The sequence below is a fragment of the Pyxicephalus adspersus genome, chromosome W (genome assembly GCF_032062135.1).
Source record: "Pyxicephalus adspersus chromosome W, UCB_Pads_2.0, whole genome shotgun sequence".
Taxonomy (NCBI): Eukaryota; Metazoa; Chordata; class Amphibia; order Anura; family Pyxicephalidae; genus Pyxicephalus; species Pyxicephalus adspersus.
The window spans coordinates 270,031-284,927 of NC_092870.1; the positions used below are offsets into that span (position 1 = coordinate 270,031).

Sequence of the window (14,897 nt, forward strand, 5' to 3'; positions counted from 1 at the left end):
AACCTGGGAGTCGTGCAAGCAGTTAAAATAATTTTCTGCCTCTTCGCCCCCAGTTATTAGGTTGTTGAGGCGCTTGGTTTTGCAGTGCTTGACTTGGAATATTGTTTGTGCGGTGCATATTCCTGGAGTGGTTAATAACAATTGCGGATTCTTTACCTCGCTTTCATTGGGTGGGTTTATAGGCATTGGCCCCAGGAGCTGATCAGCGAGGCATTCCCTGCCCCAAGGTCTTATGGAAGATGGCTTTGGAATGGTCCAGTGGTCACGGAGTCAAGCAACGTGAAAAGCGTATGCCGCAGTTTGGGAGGAATGGTGGAAGCTTTGTGCAGAGTGTGGAGGAGCTCAGAAGGAGGAGGAATTTTTTGGTTATTAGTTTATTTTCTTTGTAAAAGCTTTGAGACAGACGTGTCAGTGTCGGGCTTGAACAAATAGTTGATGGGATTGGCATTTTTTTAAGTTGCTTGGAATGTAGAGTCTTACTAAAGAGTTTATCGTCAGGAAAGGGCGCTGGGTAGCGGATAAGAGATGCTTCCCCTTACTGTTAGCTTTGTTGCGTAGGTTGGGGGGGGGTTTGTCATTTTGCATATGAGGTTCTGTTTCACACAGCGTTTGTGCTGGTGTATTTTGGGGAACTGGTTAGTTCAGCCAGGAAATGTTGGGGGGGGGGGGGGTGTGCAGTTGAGCTGGGGAGATGTGGTTTGGTCAGGCGGGGGTGGAATTGTGGATAGACAGGATAGGCAAGCAGGGGTTTTGGGGATCAAGTTGTGTGGGGGTGGAGGTATAACATGCCCGGTGGCGGCGGTGGGGAATTTTTTTTTTTTTTTTTACAAAGGAGGCCTAGGGGGAAGGGGCCATTTTTGGCTGACACAGTACCAATTCTTGGCAGTTTTTAGGAGATGCTTGGTGGTCGAAGGCTTGAATCCCTTGGAGTTTGCATCTCATTCTTTTTGTACAGGGGCCACCCGGTTGGCTTTGGGCGTTGATCTCATTAAGCGCTTTGTAAGATGGAAATGGGACCATTTTCGATTGTACGTTAGGCGGCAGTTTATGTCCTTGGATATTAGTCTTCTTGGGGGGGGGGGGTCTTGGGAAAAGGGCCTAAAGGTCAGGATGGTGATGACATTTTATACATTCTGTTCTAGGTGGTAATCGGCGCCTGGCATGGATCATCAGGCATTCGTATGTGAGTCGAGGGGCTCGAAGGGCGGATTTGCAGCCCGACGGTAGGCAGCTTGGCATGCCGCAGTCGGAAATGGTGATTCGGTGGATCAGAGTGCCTAGTATGCAGTGGAGCAGCTGAAATTGTTTACTCCCCTCCCCCCCCCCCCCAGCCTGGTTTGGTATAGGGGGAGTTATAGCGGTGAGGTCCTGGGTGGGGGGTGGTGTTGGTTTCTGGGAGTGGTATCTGTGGTGGTGGGAGGTCCATCTTTAGTATAGAGTTCTTCAGATGGTGGTATTAATTGTGGTTGGATTTTAAAGGTAAGCACTGCGGATTATTGAGGATATCGTTCCGACTTGGAGCATACATATCCTGATGCATGCATGCAGTTCCTTAATTTAAAGTTTAACGTTGTAGTTGATATTTGTTGATTTTATTGGTATATTATATATATATTACCAATTTATTATTATATATATTTATTTGGTTAATAAGGTTTTAATGGTAATGTTATTTATTGTTGTTCACTTTTTCAAAATTGTTTGCTCAATTTTTTAACACGTTATCAAGGCCTGTGGGCCATTTAACCAACCTTGTGTCTTGGTTCTTTTTGGTTAGTAAGGGGGGAGGGGCGAGTGAGTGGTGGGTGGCTGCATGGTATTGCTCCCCTCCTATCCCTTAGTCAAGTTCTGTGATGTGCATAGAGAGTGTATCTGAGGTGGGTTGATGACCCTGTGCTATGTCATTAAAGATGTCCACCATATGGGGGCAAATTATATTGAGATATCCTGTAGTATGCTAGTGTGAGTCCGTCCTTACCGGACACCACCCTTGAAATGGCCAATTGCAATTTCTTCAAGGTAATAGGTTTGTCTAACAGTTCAAATGCCTGGGAAGAAATACTGGGGAGACTAGATTCGTTAAGATAAGTCATGATTTTGGATCTCTTTCAGTCCGTGTTTATGGCATCGGGTTCAACAGATATATCAGAGGTGGTTGTAAAAAGTATGAAACGATTGCCCTATCTCAGAGTTAGTATGTACGAGGACCCCAGCTTCATTCTTTATACTACGAATGTACATTAAAGCTTGTTTAGTTTTAAGGGCGCGCACCCGTGCCCTGCCGCAATGACTAGCACTTTAAGAGTTGTGACTTGGCTTTATCATGATTCAACACGTTGATTTGTTCACGTGTCTCTTTAAGCTTGAATACTACATCTGGCATTTGTTGCCTTTTGTGTATGGTTTCTAAATTGTGCAAATCCATCTAGTAAGTTTGTTGTTCCTAGGCTTCTTAAGTCTATTAACTCTGTTAGATAAAAGGTCCTTGACAAAGCACTTAAGGACTCAGATTTTATTCCCCATATACCATAACTCTCAGGCAGACACCTTTTGTGTGAAATTTACCGGTATATAAGACTGTAGGGTAATTTTTCTTGTTGCGGAGTGGTGGGGGGGGGGGGGGGGGGGGGGGGGGGGGGTGTGCTCTAGTGAATTAGAGATCTGAAATTGTTTATTTTTATTTTGAAGTTGTTTATTTTTGCATATCAAAGCACAGCTTGCTCCAGAAGTTTATGAATGTCTAGGCTTCATAAAGTTTTTTTTTTTTTTTTGTGATTAACTTGTACATTTTAATGCAGTAACTGACCCCACGCTGCCTAATATGTTGGGACAAACTTCTGTCCTAACTGCATTCATTAAAATAATGTACCTGTTCCGACATACAAACTTAACTTACGAGCAAACCTACAGTCCCTATCTCGTATCTAACCTGGGGACTACCTGTATATATCACCTGCAGAAGGTCTGTGTGTGTGTGTATGTATATATAAAATCTCCTGCAGATAATTTGAGTGTGTCCTGTGTATAAGTTAGGCCTGTAATGTGCGAGGAATGGAGCATTGGTCGACATGATTGGACAGACAGGGAGCAGACAGCATAGGGTTAATTTTTTTTGGTCCAATGTGAGCTAAAGGGGTGGGGGGTAAGGAGGAGGTATAGGAGGGGCAGAAGGCGTTAAAAGGTCAGGAAGAAGAAGTAAGGGTCCCTCCTTCCCTCCCTCTTGTCGTCGTTGTTGTTAGTAGTAGAGTTATTGGGTGGCTTTGTGGGGTTTTGGTTGGTCCTTGGCGTGGACGGTTGAGGTCTCCGAGGGAAGTGTGCTGGTTGTTTGGTGTAAATCGTTTTTTTTGGGGGGGGGGGTCTGCACAGGAAGAGAAGTATATATTCATTCCCGAGCAGGCAGTATTAAGCTGCAGACCCCAAAAAGGTATATTGTGGTGGCCTTCGAGGACCAGTAAGCTAAAATTGGGTAAACAGTATTTTTAAAGTAATATTATTTAATTATTTATTTTGTTATTACATGTACTATTTGGTGATTTTTGATTGTATTTATGCTGTGATTATATTTATATTATTTTTGATAATGTTATTTAGGTAATATTTTGTTAATAAAAGCCTACGGGCCGTTTAACCAACATATGGTGTGCCCTTTATTTGCATAGGGGTTAAGTGTTAAAGTTGTGAATGGGGTTATGGGGGGAGGGGGGAATAAGGGGTTTAGTAGTGAAGAGGGATGCAAGTCTGTGTAAATATATTGCCACAGTCATGTCTCTTGCAGAGGATCTGTATATCCTGTGTATGTCTCCTGTAGAGTGTATAAATCCTGCAAATGATCTGAGTGTGTCCTGTGTATATATCTCCTGCAGAGGATCAGAGTGTGTCCTGTGTATATATCTCCTGCAGAGATCAGAGTGTGTCCTGTGTATATATCTCCTGCAGAGGATCAGAGTGTGTCCTGTGTATAAATCACCTGCAGATAATCTGAGTGTCCTGTGTTCATATCTCCCGGGGATGATTTGAGTGTTTTCCTGTGTATATAGATCCTGCTAATGGTGTGTGTGTGTGTGTATATATATATATCTCCTGCAGATAATCTGACGCAGACAGGGGTTTGTGTCAGTGCAGCTCTATTTGGAGACACAGACAGTCTGTCTGTGAGGGAGCTCGCCTGAAAGTCAGTCTGGGTGAGTGAGCTAAAGAGTGAGCAGAAGGTTGCTGAAAGCTTGGTTTTGAGCTGGAGGGCTTCTCCCTGCGTCCCTCCAAGGCAAGCTGAGCCCGCACAGACCCCTCTCCGTGTCCCTCCAAGTTAAGCTACTGACTGAGCTCCTGGCTCTGTTATAACCCCACCCTCAGTGCTTCTTCATTAATTATCTCACAGGTGAGTCTTCCACCTGCTACTTCACACAGGAGAGGAATCTTGGGCAAATATATATCCCTTCCACCTCCAATCCTGCCTTGGTGTCACAATAGGAATAGTAGGTGAAACCTGGGTATGATATAGGGGAAGAATGGATGTATAGCAGTAGCAGAGGAATACTGAGTATAGTAGGGAGGAGTGGATGTATATACAGTAGTTACATAGTAGGTTAGGTTGAAAAAGACATACGTCCATCAAGTTCAACCACTAGGGAAATAAACATATCCCAGATATAAAACCCTATAAGACATAGTTGGTCCAGAGGAATGCAAAAAAAAAAAACCCCTGGTACAATTTGCTTCAACAGGTGAAAAAAAATTCCTGTTTCTATGAGGCAATCGGATGTTCTCTGGATCAACCGTCTGTTATCTTTACTTTAAATCCTTAATCCCCAGTTATATTCTGTGCTTCTATGCTTCTTCTAGAAATGGTCCAGCTTTTTTTTTTTTAAAGCAATCTATCTTTCTGAGGGAGCTGAATCCACGTTTTTACAGACCTTACAGAGAAGAATCCCTTACTTATCCGGAGCTTAACCTTTTCCTCCAATTGCAAAGAGTGCCCTCTTATTCTTTGTAATAATCCCAAAGTAAATAATTGGGAAGAGAGTTCTCTATAATAGCAAGGGAATACTGGTTAAGATATAACTAAGCACTGGATGTATCTGAATAGCAGGGAAATTGTGGGTATGGTATGGGGCAGCTCTGGATGTATAGGAATAGCAGGGGAATACTGGGTATGGTTTGGGGAGCGCTACATTTATACGAATATCGGAGGAATACTTGGTATAGCATAGATCACTGAATGTATTGGAATAGAAGGGGAATACTGGGTATGGTATAGGGGAGCACTGCATGTAGGGGAATACTGGGTATATTATAGGAGAGGGCTGAATGTAAAGGAGTAGCACAGGAATACTTGGTATGTTGTAGGGGAGTACCAGGGGCATCGCATAAGCAGAGGCATTATGCGTAAATTATTGGAGAATGCTGAATTTATATAATTAGTGGGTGAAGTATAGATTAAGGCTGGATGTATAGGAATAGTGAAAGAACTCTAGGTAGGGTGTAGTAGCGGACCGGATGTATATGAATAGTGTTGTTTGAATTCGTGTCGACCTTGCCAATTTCTGACAAGGTGCACCTGACAACTGACAGTTGGTTGAGCAAGCATGGAGTGGAAAGATATATTTCCTATACAGTTCACTGGGTAACTTTGGTGGCAGCAGGAGAAGATGCAGCAAGGCTTGCATACTTACCTCTGCCTAGAGCAAATCGCCATGCAATCTCTGCCTCCACCTCCTCCTTTGACTCTTGTGCCTCAGCCTCTTCCTCCAAGGACACTTTGCCATGGAGACCCAGCACCTCCCATTCGGCAGCATCTGTTTACCCCAAACAACAACCTGCAGGTTGCTATTTCGTTGCACAATTCAGACTTTGCCACGCAGTCCTGAGGTTGTGAAGCCTGGGTTTCCTCAGCCACAAGGGCGCAGCCATTCTAAGTGCCTTGCGGGAGCAGGAGGACATATGGCTAAATCCCGACAGACTCCAGCCAGGCAAGGTTGTGTGTGACAACTGGGCCAACCTGCTGGCAGCCCTGCGTTGTGGGAAACTCACACACGTACCTTGCCTGGCTCACGTCATGAACCTGATAGTACAGCGCTTCCTTAGGAATTACCCAGGCCTCCAGCCGCTGTTGCTCAAGGCCAGAAAGTTGTCAGTGCATTTCCGCCGGTCGTACACAGCCAGTGCCAGATTGGTGGATTTACAGCGAAATCTCAACCTGCTGGTGCACCAGTTAGTTTGTGATGTGGCCACACGTTGGAACTCCACATTTTACATGCTGCAGCGGCTGGCTGAACAACAGAAAGCGGTGGTGGATTATGTGGCAGAGTCTCTTCGTTTCAGACGTATACCTACACTACCTTTCTTCAGCCCTGCGGAGTGGCTGCAAATTGAGGGTTTGTGCACTGTATTGTCGCCTTTTGAAGAGGCGACCAGGATGATCAGCAGGGATCAGGCCTGTGTCAGTGACACCATCCCCATCATATGCCTGCTGGAACAGATGATGGTGGATCTCAGACACGACACAGAGCGGACGCTGCATCAAGCGTGCCAACTAGGCATAGTGGAGGTATGGGAGAAAGGGGGAAAAGGAGGATATTGAGGGTACATGGCATCCATCCACCCAAACACAAGGCAGCATGTTCCGTGGATGGCAAGAGCAGGTGGCGGAGGAGGAGGAGGAAGACGACGACCCTGTGCTGCTGTTCGATCCACAGGAGTGTGGGTCCAGAATTAACTCAGCTGTGGGAAGTTTGAGCCACATGACAGCCTTCATGCAGGAGTGCATAGCCAAAGATCCGTGCATACAACACATAAAAACAAAGACTGACGACTATTGGATTGCTACATTACTGGATCCACGTTACAGGCCTGAGATACAACAACTGATCTTGCCCCAATACAGGGTACCTAAAATGCAGCACTACCAAGAAGTGCTTGTAAGGGACTTGTGCTCCGCCTTTACGGCTGGCAGCAGCGATCCCTATGGCAGTTCCACCAGCCACCGGCATGGCATGGGTGGCGGCAGCAGTAGAGGTCGTCTAAGCCAAATTATGCAGGCTTTTTTTTAGCGGAAGCAAGCCAGCCGCCAGTCGTGCAGCAATTGCCAATGACACTCGGCAGTGCTGCTCAGTCATGGTGCCGGAATACCTGAGCTCTGCATTGGACATCTGCAACCTGCAAAGCCAGGACCCACTTGGTTACTGGGTATCCAAGCTTGAGCAGTGGCTGGAGCTGGCAGAACATGCCGGTAAGATTCTTGCCTGCCCAGCCGTAAGTGTGCTATCTGAAAGAGCGTTCAGTTCAGCTGGGGGCGTAGTGAGTGTGACAAGCGGATTCACCTCTCCACAGAAAATGTCCACCAGATCACTTTTATTAAAATGAATAAGGCTTGGATTGGCAATTACTTCAACACCCCCTCTGCAGAGTGAACTGATTAGTCGTCAACTGCTGCATGACCTGCTGACACCTTGATGGGAAGAGCACTTTCACAGCCTTCTGCATCTCCTTCTACTCCTCCCCCTCGTGGCCCTCCACCTCTACTCGGTCTCTGAGGCCTATAACTTGCAATGTAGCTGTGTAACTGGCTAATTTTTTTTACTGAGCACCTCCTTCAGGGCCCTCTGCCTCCATCTATTTTGAGGCTTATATCACTTGTAATGGAGCTGTGATTCATAATTAAATATTTGTATTTTTTGTAGAGAAATACAGAAATTGTTTTTGTCCCTTTGGATAGATAGCAAGTGGTATCAGAATGAAATATCTGTATTGTTTGGAGAGAAATGCATACATTTTTATGGCTTTGGGGATATATAGCAAAGTGGGATCAGAATGAAATATCTGTATTTTTTATGGCTATTTTCATAGCAAGTGGGTCTACAATTGTGTGTGTGTGTGTGTTTTTTTTTTTTGGATAGAGATTTTTCTGGCTTTTGTGATAGATTGCAAGAGGTATCATAATTTAAGATACATCTTGCAATCTATCACAAAAAACTCAAACATTTCTGTATTTCTCTCCATAAAATACAGATATTTAAATCTGATAGCTCTTGCTATACATCCACAAAGCTAGAATAAATTTCTGTATTTCTCTCAAAAAAATACAGATATTTAAATCTGATAGCTCTTGCTATACATCCACAAAGCTAGAATAAATTTCTGTATTTCTCTCAAAAAAATACAGATATTTAAATCTGATAGCTCTTGCTATCTATCCAAAAGGCCATAAAAAAATATATATTTCTCTCCAAAAAATACAGATATTTTATTCTGATAGCACTTGGTATGTATCTTAAAACCCATAAAAATTATTGTTTTTATCTGAAACAAATACAGATATTTAACTGTTATAGCACTTGCTAGATATCCACAAATGATAAAAAATGTATCTATTTCCCCGCTGATTCCACCAAGCCTTTTCCCTTTTATGTGGTTTCACTAGATAGTAGGTATGGAAAGTGTGAATTTCATTCATCCATTCATGTCTCAAATAGCTACAGCTTTTACATTGTCCATAGAGGTGATGGCCTCAACCTCTAATGCGGTCCTTGCTCCGTCACAGGGCCCACCTCCTCCTCCTGCTGTTACTGCTGCCACCTGCCCGGTACCCAGCTGTAGATGCCAGTTAACAACACTGTCCATGCATTTACAAATTTGCAAATGGGAAAAGGCAGTCCCCTACACAGCAATGTCTCCAGTAGCTTCAGCTTCTACACTGTCCATGTAGGTGATGACCTCAATCTTTATTGCTGTCCTTGATCCATCTCAGGGCTTACCTCCTCCTCCTCATGCTGTTACTGCTGCTGCCTGCCCAGTACCCAGCTCTAGACACCAGTTACCAATGCCGTCCACACTTCATCTCGGAGCCCACTGCCTCCTCCTCCTGCTGTTAATGCTTCTGCCTGCCCAGTACCCACCTACAGATTCTGCCACTTACAAATGCTGTCCATACTCATCTCAGGTCCTAACCCCTCCCCCTCATGATGTTACTGCTGCTGCGTACCCATAACAATGCAGTCCATGCCGCATTTTACAAAGTTGCAGATAGGAAAAGGCAGTCCCCTACACCGCAATATCTCTATTAGCTACAGCTTCTACACTGTCCATATAGGTGATGGCCTCAACCACTAATGCTGTCCTTGCTCCGTCTCAGGGCCCACCGCCGCCTCCTCCCAGTACCCAGCTCTAGATGCCAGTTAACAATGCCATCCACACTTCTCAGGGCCCACCGCCTCCTCCTCCTGCTGTTACTGCTGCTGCCTGCCCAGTAACGAAATCTGGATGCCAATTACTAATGTCGTCCAGACTTCGTCTCAGGGCCCACCGCCTTCTACTTGCTGTTACTGCTGCTGCCTGCCCAGTACCCAACTCTAGATGCCAGTTCCTAGGGCTGTTCTCATTTCGTCTCAGAGCCCACAGCCTCCTCCTCCTGCTGGTATTGCTTCTGCCTGCCCAGTACCCAGCTATAGATGCTGCCACTTACAAATGCTGTCCACACTCCGTCTCAGGGCCTTACGCCGCCTCCTCATGCTGTTACTGCTGCTGCCTACCCAGTACCCAGCTGTAGATACCAGTTAACAATGCTGTCCATGCCAAGTTGCAGATAGGAAAAGGAAGTCCCCTACACAGCAATGTCTCCAGTAGATACAGCTTCTACACCGTCCATATAGGTGATGGCCTCAACCACTAATGCCGTCCTTGCTCAGTCTCGGGGCCCTCCGCCTCCTCTTCCCAGTACCCAGCTCTAGATGCCAGTTAACAATGCCATCCACACTTCTCAGGGCCCACCGCCTACTCTTCCTGCTCTTACTGCTGCTGCATGACCACTGCCTAGAACCCAGCTCTAGATGCCAGACTAGACTGAAGCTCAACAGGGTCTTCTTTCACCGCTATGTGTAACGGGAACCGAGAGGTCCTGGATGACCACATTGAGCCATGAGGATATTCAGCTAAGCAGACGTCCGGAGACTTCTCCACAATAAGTATGTGGCTGTCCTGGGAGATTCTATTCAAAGATCTTGTGAAAATACTGCAGAATGATGAGTTTCGGACTGAGAACCAGCTGAAAGGGAAGGGTGAGATGTCATTTGCAAACGACACGTTGGGGGATCTCTGGGTGAAATACACAATGGCAATATTTACCGCGAAGTGCGTCTTTACAGAAGTGACCACCACCACCTCTTTTTCCTGACCTGTGTCTCTTCTAGGTACATAGAGAGCGTGCTGGCCGACTTCGAACATGGACCTCAGCCCAACGTTGTCGTCATCATCAACTCGTGTATATAGGATGCTATCCGGTATCATGAGCAATCACTGCAAATGTACAAAACCAACCTGGACCACCTGTTTATTCGGCTTACTGAGGTCCTGAGCCCCAAATGTCTGGTGATCTGCAACATGGCCATGCCTGTTGGATTCAAAGCTGGTGAAGTGCTAGAGTACCCAATTTCTAATGTGCACTGGGACATCATAGAAGGGAATTTCTACAGCACCACTCTGGCAGATTTTCACCAATTTGATGTGATTGACATGCACTTCCACTTCGAGCTGCGCTCCAGGGTTAAAGATGCCACCCACTCGAATCAGCTGGAATCATCGGAAGTATACCTGCATCCTCATGGCTCATATTGATCAAGCCTGGGGTGTGCAGCAGGACGAGGAGGCGGTGGGCTCCGAGACGGAGCCTGGATAGCATTGGTAACTGGCATCTAGAGCTGGGTACTGGGCAGGCAGCAGCAGTAACACATGAGGAGGAGGCGGTGGGCCCTGAGACAGAGCAAGGACGGCATTAGAGGTTGAGGAGGCCATCACCTATATGGACAAGTGTAGAAGCTGCAGTGCTCAACCCAGAAATATTTTTAAGCCGGGTGGGAAGAAATTTTAGGTGGGTGGCAGCCCCTGTATTGTGACCAAACTCTTTGGAAACCACCCAAAAACAGCCGGGTGGGTGCTGAAAAGTGCCGGGTGGTGCGCCCAGCTAAAAGTGCCTGGGAAGAACCCTGAGCTGTAGCTATTGGAGACTTGAATGGATGAACGAGATTCCGATCTGTCCCTACCTATGTAGTGAAACCACATGAAAGGGAATGGGCTTGGCAGAATCAGCGGGGAAAGAAGACCCTTGAGTCTAGTCTGGCTTTTAGAGCTGGGTAACGGGCAGGCGGCAGCAGTAAGAGCAGGAGGAGTAACACAGCCATCCACACTTCGTCTCAGGGCCCACCGCCATTGTAGGGACAGTGGGAATCTCATTCATCCATTCGTGTCTCAAATGGCTACATTTTCTACACTGTGAATAAAGGATGATGGCCACAACCTCTAATGCTGTCCTTGCTCTGTCTCGGGGCCCACCGCCTCCTCCTCATGCTGTTACTGCTGCTGCCTGCCCAGTACCCAGCTCTAGATGCCAGTTAACAATGCTGTCCACGATCCGTCTCAGGGCCCACCTCCTCCTCCTGCTGTTGCTGCTGCCACCTGTTAGTACTCCATTCCTAAAAATGGTATTACAGACATCTAGGTGGCATTGATGATGCACTACACCCAGCTCTAGATGCCAGTTAACAATGCTGTCCACGATCCGTCTCAGGGCCCACCTCCTCCTCCTGCTGTTGCTGCTGCCACCTGTTAGTACTCCATTCCTAAAAATGGTATTACAGACATCTAGGTGGCATTGATGATGCACTACACCCAGCTCTAGATGCCAGTTACCAAAGCGGTCCCCGCTCCGACTCAGTGGCCACTGCCTCCTCCTGCTGCTGCCCCCTGTCAGTTGTAACTTTATAACAGTGCTGTGTAGCTGGCTAATTTTTTCACTTAAAGGCCCCCCTCAGGGACCTCTGCTTCTACTCTGAAGCCTGTGTATGGCTTGTAACGGAGCGGTGAAACCTGGTGGCTAATTTTTGGACCAGAGGAATCCCCTCGTGGCCCTCTCTGCCTCTACTCAAAGGCTGGTATAAAATCCGGCATGTTCCCTTGACCGCCCCATAAAATGGCCTTACCAGCAACATAAAAAAAGCCTTCCTTATTTTTTTTTTTTTTTATACCGTGTTGTGCAGATTTTATAGGCTGTAGAAGCTCTACACTGTCCCGAAAAACAACCCGAATAATTTTGCTCTATTGACCGAATAACAGTCGAATCGAATAGTGAGCTATTCGACCAACACTATATATGAATAACAGAAGAATACTGGGTATGATATAGAGGGGGAATGAATGTGAGAAATATTGGGTATGGTGTAGGGGAGGAATGGTTGTATAATATCAGCATATAAATACTGGTTATGGCATAGTGGAGAAATGTATAGGTAAAGTATTCAATATCAAGTTATGGCATAGTAAAGGACTAGATGTGTAGAATAAAGCAAATGTTGGTTATTGTATAATTCAGGAAAATATTTACAGGAATATCAGAAAACTGGGTAAATACGAATAGCTGAGTTTGTAGTAATTGATATTTTGGTATAGCAAGAAATAATACAATATTATATTTAATGTACAGCGCTGCGTAATATGTTGGCGCTATATAAATCCTGTTTAATAATAATAATAATAATAATATAGGAATTGCAGAGTTTGGTGGATGACTGTATGTACAGGAATATCAACAGGAGGACTGGATGTGTTGGTATAGCAAAAGTATGTTAATAGTGCATGGTTGTATGTCCAGAGATATCAAGGGACTAGATGTATAGAGATACCAGAGTTTGTTTATGGTGCATGACTTTGTGTCCAGGAAAAATTCCTAACCTCTATAGTAAATAAGCCCTAATGTCTGGATATGTGGTGTATATTTGAGGATGCCTGGGAAATAGTACAGTAAAGAACTGGATGTGTGGTAATAGTACTGTAGATCTGGTTATGTTACAGTGAGGACTGAACATAAAGGGATAGCAAAGAGTGCTTTGTTAGGGTAAAGCACAGCCTTGCCTTTATAGAAACATGGAAGGTGTAATTCTAGTATATAAATATCAAAGAATGTGTGTTACAGTATGGCGGAGGGTTGCATCTACTGAAATAGAATATAATGTCTGAGTTTGGTACAGGAGAGAATTGGATGTATGGGAAAGGTAGAGGATGTGTGCCTATGTTGTGGTGGAAGACTGGATCTATTGGGACAGTTAAAGTCCAAGGTAAGTAAAATATAAAAATACTGGAAGTATAGAATAGGTAAGGATTTAGGTTTATTGCATAGTGGAAGACTGGATCATTTGTGATAGGTAAGAATGTCAGAGTATTGTTCAATGTAGGAGAACTTGATGTATAGGAATAACAAGGATGTGTGATTTTGTATGGTGAAGAAAATCTTGTAAAATTATATAGGAGTGCTGTGGATGTATAAGAAGAGATGATCTGTGGTTATTGTATGGTGCAGAACTGGATCTAGTGGGGTGGGTCTGGGAACTGGATTAATAGGAATAGGTGAAAATAGTCTTTATTTTTTATTTTATTTATTTTTGAAATAATGTGCAGGACTGTGTTTATGGAGATAGCAGAGAAAACCTAAAGTTTGATAAGTGAAAAAGTATATGTTTAAGAAAACAGAGCAAGTTTTGTTATGATAGACTGATAAACAGGATGTGATGTACTGAAGCAGCATATATTGTGGTGTGTGGGTTTTTTTTTGTTTTTTTTTTTGTAGTTTTTAGATATGTGATATGTGGGATTCGTTGGAAAACTGAATCTGCTGATTACTTCCTTATCCACTCTTGAAGGACACCAATTCCTTGTTCGTAGTCTACATTAAAATCCTATCTTCCTGTCAGGTGGTCTGTGTTGAAGGATCTTGGGGCTGTGTTATATCTAGTCACCTAGTGCATGACTTTGCCTGGGCAATTTCATGTCATTGTTGCGCCAAGACCCTCTGATACAGAAAATATCACATATCCAGTCCCTAAGCATGACTGGTAGGAGGAAGGTGCATGTTTGTGTGTTGGGGTGGGGAGGCACTGATTTAAGCTGCATGTCCTAGTTGTGTCTAGTTGTATGCTTTCCTTACTAATCAATTCTAGATAATGACTGAGTCATTGTATTTTAAACCTCAACATTTCTATGCCAGAAGATTGGTTTTCATTGTCTAGAGCTATCATCACAGTAAATAAGGAGCATGCCATTTAAAGTATGGGTGTATATGCCTAACAAGTATAGGATACAGTTGGAGTTATTCTTTTGCATGTAGAGAACAGCAGTGAGCAGTCTTTGTTGTTCTAGGTGTTGTAGGAATACCAGATTATAGAACTAATGCTGACCATACAATAGCAAGTTCAGCCACTTTTATGGAATCAAAAGTCACTGCAAGACCGAAAGCAAACTACTATGAAAAAAATGATCAACCAACAAACTTCAGATTGAAACTCAGTAGAGTTGGAAAGGATTAAAATGTTGTCTTTTCTGCAATACACCTCTGTTTGTTCTGGTGACCATTGTGTCAGATTACAGAGAAAATCCAAGAATTCAAAGTTGTCACCACAGCAAGATATTAAAGAAAACCATTTTATTCTCACTCTTGGCTGGTGAAACAAGTGGCTTGGAATCAAGTTGAGTTAGAAAACACATTTTTCTGATATTGTGCATTTGGGAGTTGTCTGTTTGACTGTTAAGTTTGTTGGGACTGCATGGGTTTCCTCCGGGTACTCCGGTTTCCTCCCACATCCCAAAAACATGCAGTTAGGTTAAATGGCTTTCCCCTAAATTGACCTTAGACTACATTAATGACATATGACTTTAGTAGGGACATTAGATTGTGAGCTCCTTTGAGGGACAGTTAGTGACATGACTATGGACTTTGTACAGCGCTGCGTAATATGATGGTGCTATATCAATACTGTATAATAACTACAAACTGTAAGTAAACTTTTACAACTCCTTGTAAACAAACATTGTAACTGTGAAAATGAGTGGTATCAAGGTGGAAGGTTTGGTTCAGTGCACAG

At 44.4% G+C, this 14,897-nt stretch overlaps 1 pseudogene; it reads left to right on the plus strand.

Moving 5' to 3' along the window:
• Window positions 1–239: 239 nt before the first annotated feature.
• Window positions 240–10,666, plus strand: LOC140342834 (PC-esterase domain-containing protein 1A pseudogene; annotated as a pseudogene).
• Window positions 10,667–14,897: the final 4,231 nt, after the last annotated feature.